This window comes from Ursus arctos, unplaced genomic scaffold (genome assembly GCF_023065955.2).
Source record: "Ursus arctos isolate Adak ecotype North America unplaced genomic scaffold, UrsArc2.0 scaffold_27, whole genome shotgun sequence".
NCBI classification, from domain to species: Eukaryota; Metazoa; Chordata; class Mammalia; order Carnivora; family Ursidae; genus Ursus; species Ursus arctos.
In genome coordinates, this window is record NW_026622952.1 from 15,483,079 (window position 1) to 15,489,078 (window position 6,000).

Consider the following 6,000-nt stretch of genomic DNA (forward strand, 5'->3'; position numbering starts at 1 on the left):
GAATAGTTTCTGGAGTCCCAAATGGCCCAGTGTCATTCTGTGTGGCATGCCGAGGGATCAGCTATGGCTCAGGGTTCCCCAATCCCTATGTCTTTGGATCCAGGCCTCTGGGGGTGGACCTCTGAAACCCAAACTGTGGTTAGTGTCAGTGCCTAGGAGAATGGAAATTCTGATAGACCATTCTGTGGGCAGTCTGGGGCTAAGTGGAGAGAATGGGTTGGGGTGAGTGTGGGTCTCAGGATTTTGGCCCAAGTGTCCCATGAATGTGGGAATTCGCTGGGGTTGCTCAGTTGGACATACAGATTTCTCCAGCCCCTGATACCTTCTGGAGTCACAGGTGGTACACTTTCTTTTTTTTTTCTTTTTTCTTTAAATTTTTTATTATGTCATGTTAATCACCATACAGTACATTCTTAGTTTTTGATGTAGCGGTCCATGATGGCCTGGACGGCAGGGGGCCTAAAGAGCCTAATTAGCAGCACCTGGGGCGCCCGGGGGCGAGTCACGTGCCTCCCCCGGGGCAGGTCATTTGACCGCCCCACCGGAAGTGCCCTAGCCTGCTCCGTTTAGGCCTATGAGGGCTAATGAGCCTAATTAGTAGCACCTGGGGCGGCCGGGGATTCACATCTCTCTCCCCCAGTGCAATAGCTTTGCATAAATTCTTTCTTACTGGTTTTACTGGTGAAATTTTTTTGTTTGACACTTCCACTGTCTCTAACTAAAATCTACACTCAAATCCTAGTAGAATGCTATACAGCCAAACTTGACTATTGAATATGCAAAAAGGGCCCTTGAGGATTATATATTTTTATTTTATATATATATATATTTATTTTTTTAATAATAATTTTTAGTTATGTTATGTTAGTTACCATGCAGTACATCCTTAGTTTTTGATGTAGTGTTCATGATTCATTATTTGCATATAACACCCAGTGCTCCATGCAATATGTGCCCTCCTTAATACCCATCACCTGCTGATCCCAATCCCTCACCCCCCACCCCTCTGAAGCCCTCCATTTGTTTCCCAGAGTTCATAGTCTCTCATGGTTCATTCCCCGTTCTGTTTACCCCCCCTTCATTCTTCCCTTCCTTCTACCGATCTCCCTGCTATTTCTTATGTTCCATAAATGAGTGAAACCATATGATAATTGTCTTTCTCTGCTTGACTTATTTCACTTAGCATAATCTCCTCCAGTCCTGTCCATGTTGTTGTAAATTTTGGGTAATCGTTCCTTCTGATGGCTGAGTAATATTCCATTGTATATGTGGACCACATCTTCTTAATCCAGTCATCTGTTGAAGGGCATCTTGGCTCCTTCCACAATTTGGACATTGTGGACAAAGCTGCTATGAACATTGGGGTGCATATGGCCCTTCTCTTCACTATGTCTGTATCTTTGGGGTAAATACCCAGTAGTGCAATGGCTGGGTCATAGGGTAGCTCAATTTTTAACTTTTTAAGGGACCTCCACACTGTTTTCCACAGTGACTATACCAACTTGCATTTCCACCAAGAGTGTAAGAGGGATCCCCTTTCTCCACATCCTCCACATCCTCTGCAACATTTGTTGTTTCTTGCCTTGTCAATTTGTGTCATTTTAACTGGCGTAAGGTGGTATCTCAGTGTGGTTTTTTTTTATAATAATATTTTTTATTATATTATGTTAGTCACCATACAGTACATCCCTGGTTTTTGATGTAAAGTTCTATGATTCATTAGTTGCATATAACATCCAGTGCACCATGCAATACGTGCCCTCCTTACTACCCATCACCACCCTAGCCCATTCCCCCCCCCAAGCCCTCAGTTTGTTTCTCAGAGTCCATAGTCTCTCATGCTTCATTCTCCCTTCTGATTACCCCCTCTTTCTTTATCCCTTTCTTCTCCTACCGATCTTCCTAGTTCTTATGTTCCATAGATGAGAGAAACCATATGATAATTGTCTTTCTCTGTTTGACTTATTTCACTTAGCATAATCTCCTCCAGTCCTGTCCATGTTGCAGCAAATGTTGAGAACTCGTTCCTTTTGATAGCTGAGTAATATTCCATTGTATATATGGACCACAGCTTCTTAATCCAGAAATCTGTTGAAGGGCATCTCAGCTCCTTCCACGATCTACCTATTGTGGACAATGCTGCTATGAACATTGGGGTGCATATGGCCCTTCTCTTCACTACTTCTGTATCTTTGGGGTAAATACCCAGTAGCGCAATGGCTGGGTCATAGGGTAGCTCAATTTTTAACTTTTTAAGGGACCTCCACACTGTTTTCCAGAGTGGCTGTACCAACTTGCATTCCCACCAACAATGTAGGAGGGATCCCCTTTCACCACATGCTCTCCAACAGCTGTTTCTTGCCTTGTCAATTTTTGCCATTCTAACTGCTGTAAGGTTGAATCTCAGTGTGGTTTTGATTCGAATTTCCCTGATGGCTAATGATTTTGAACATTTTTTCATGTGTCTGTTAGCCATTTGTATGTCTTCATTGGAAAAGTGTCTATTCATATCTTCTGCACATTTTATGGTTTATTTGTTTCTTGTGTATTGAGTTTGAGAAGTTCTTTGTAGATCTTGGATACCAGTCTTTTTTTTTTTTTTTTAAGATTTTATTTATTTATTTGACAGAGATAGAGACAGCCAGCGAGAGAGGGAACACAAGCAGGGGGAGTGGGAGAGGGAGAAGCAGGCCCACAGCAGAGGAGCCTGACGTGGGGCTCGATCCCACAACGCCGGGATCACGCCCTGAGCCGAAGGCAGGCGCCCAACCACTGTGCCACCCAGGCGCCCCTGGATACCAGTCTTTTATCTGTAGTATCATTTGCAAATATATTCTCCCATTCCATGGGCTGCCTCTTAGTTTTTTTGATTGTTTCCTTGGCTGTGCAGAAGCTTTTTATCTTGATGAATTCCCACAAGTTCATTTTATCTTTTGTTTCTCTTGCCTTTGGAGATGTGTCATGAAAAATGTTGCTGTGGCCGATGTTGTAGAGGTTGCTGCCTATGCTCTCCTTTAGGATTTTGATGGATTCCTGTCTCACATAGAGGTCTTTCATCCATTTGGAGTTTATCTTTGTGTATGGTGTGAGAGAGTGGTCAAGTTTCATTCTTTTGCATGTAGCTGTCCAATTTTCCCAGCACCATTTATTGAAGAGAGTGTCTTTTTTCCACTGGCTGTTTTTTCTGCTTTGTCAAAGATTAGTTGCCCAAAGAGCCGAGGGTCCATTTCTGGGTTCTCTATTCTGTTCCATTGGTCTATGTGTCTGTTTTTGTGCCAGTACCATGCTGTCTTTGTGATCACAGCTTTGTAGTATAGCTTGAAATCCGGCATTGTGATGCCCCCAGCTTTGTTTTTCCTTTTCAACAATTGCTTGGCGATTCAGGGCCTTTTCTGGTTCCACACAAATTTAAGGGCTGTTTGTTCCAGTTCTTTGAAAAATGTCATTGGTATTTTGATCGGGATAGCATTGAAAGGGTAGATGGCTCTGGGTAGCATGGACATTTTAACTATGTTTATTCTTCCGATCCATGAGCATGGAATATTTTTCCATCTTTTTGTGTCTTCAATGTCTTTCAAGAGTGATCTGTAGTTTCTAGAGTATAGATCCTTTACCTTTCTGGTTAAGTTAATTCCAAGATATCATATGATTTTTGCTGCTATGTAAATGGAATAGATTCCCTAATTTCTCTTTCTTCAGTCTCATTGTTCGTGTATAGAAATGCAACTGATTGCTGAGCATTGATTTTGTATCCTGCCACATTACTGAATTGCTCTATAAGTTCTAGTAATTTGGGGGTAGAGTCTTTGGGGTTTTCCATATAGAGTATCATGTCATCTGTGAAGAGAGGCAGTTTGATTTCTTCTTCATCGATTTGAATACCTTTTATCCCTTTTTGTTGTCTGATTGCTGTTGCAAGGACTTCTAGTACTATGTTGAATAATAATGGTGTGAGTGGGCATCCTTGTCGTGTTCCTGATCTTAAGGGAAAGGCTTTCAGCTTTTCCCCATTGAGAACGATATTCGCTGTAGGCTTTTCATAGATTGTTTTTATGAAATTGAGGAATGTTCCCTCTATCCCTACACTCTGAAGGGTTTTAATCAGGAAAGGATGCTGTATTTTGTCAAATGCTTTTTCTGTATCAATTGAGAGGATCATATGGTTCTTGACTCTTTTCTTGTTGATATGATCTATCACACTGATTGATTTGTGAATGTTGAACCACCCTTGTATCCCAGGGATGAATTCCACTTGGTCTTAATGGATAATCCTTTTAATGCACTGTTGGATCCTATTAGCTAGGATCTTGGCGTCCATATTCATCAGGGATATCAGTCTGTAATTCTCCTTTTTGATGGGGTCTTTGCCTGGTTTGGGGATCAAGGTAATACTGGCCTCATAGAATGAGGTTGGTAGTTTTCCTTCTGTTTCTATTTTTTGAGACAGCTTCAGGAGAATAGGTATTATTTCTTCTTTGAATGTTTGGTAGAATTCCCCGGGGAATCCGTCAGGCCCTGGACTCGTTTTTGGGGAGGTTTTTGATCACTGCTTCAATCTCTTCATAATTAATCGGTCTGTATAAATAATCAATTTCTTCCTGTTTCAGACTTGGTAGTTTATAGGTTTCCAGGAAGGCATCCATTTCTTCCAGGTTGTTTAATTTATTGGCATAAAGCTGTTGATAAAAGTTTCTTTTTTTTTTTTTTTTAAAGATTTTATTTATTTATTTAACACAGATAGAGACAGCCAGTGAGAGAGGGAACACAAGCAGGGGGAGTGGGAGAGGAAGAAGCAGGCTCATAGGAGAGGAGCTTGATGCGGGGCTCGATCCCATAACGCCAGGATCACGCCCTGAGCCGAAGGCAGACGCTTAACCGCTGTGCCACCCAGGCGCCCCTGATAAAAGTTTCTAATGATCCTTCCTATTTCATTGGTGTTGGTCGTGATCTCTCCCCTTTCATTCATAATTTTACTAATTTGGGTCCTTTCTTTATTCTTTTGAATAAGTCTTGCCAGTGGCTTATTGATCTTATTTATTCTTTCAAAGAACCAGCTTCTAGTTTTGTTGATCTGCTCTACTGTGCTCCTGGTTTCTAATTCATTGATCTCTGCTCTGATCTTGATTAACTGCCTTCTTGTTCGTGGGTTAGGCCTATTGCTCTGTTCCAGCTTCAGCTTCTTGAGGTGAGAATATAAAAACTGCATTTTAGATTTTTATATTCTTTTGAGTGAGTCTTGGATGGGTATGTATTTTCCCCTTAGGACTGCCTTTGCAGTGTCCCATAGGTTTTGGACCGATGTGTTTTCATTCTCGTTGGTCTCCAAAAATTGCTTAATCTCATTTTTAATTCCCTGGTTTACCCAATCATTCGTGAGCAGGATGGTTCTTAGTTTCCAAGTGTTTGAGTTTCTTCCAAATTTTTCCTTGTGATTGAGTTCCAGTTTCAAAGCACTGTGGTCTGAGAACATGCAGGGAATAATCTCAGTCTTTTGGTATCAGTTGAGACCTGTTTTATGACCCAGTATATGGTCTATTCTGGAGAAAGTTCCATGTGCATTCAAAAAGAATGAGTATTCTGTTGTTCTGGGGTATAGTGTTCTGTATATATCTATGAGGTCCATCTGGTCCAGTATGTCATTCAAAGATCTTGTTTCTTTGTTGATTTTCTCCTTAGGTGATCTGTCTATTGCTGAGAGCGGAGTGTTGAGGTCCCCTACTATTAATGTATTATTGTCTATATGTCTCTTTATTCTGGTTAAGAGTTGGCTTGTGTATCTAGCTGCTCCCCTGTGGGGGGCATAGATATTTATAATTGTCATATCCACTTGTTGGATACATCCTTTAAGAATAATATAGTGTTCTTTCGTACCTCTAACTACAGTCTTTAGTTTAAAATCTAATCTGTCTGATATGAAAATTGCTACCCCAGCTTTCTTTTTAGGTCCATTGGCATGAAAAATGGTTCTCCATCCCTTCCCTTTCAGTCTGGATGTACCTT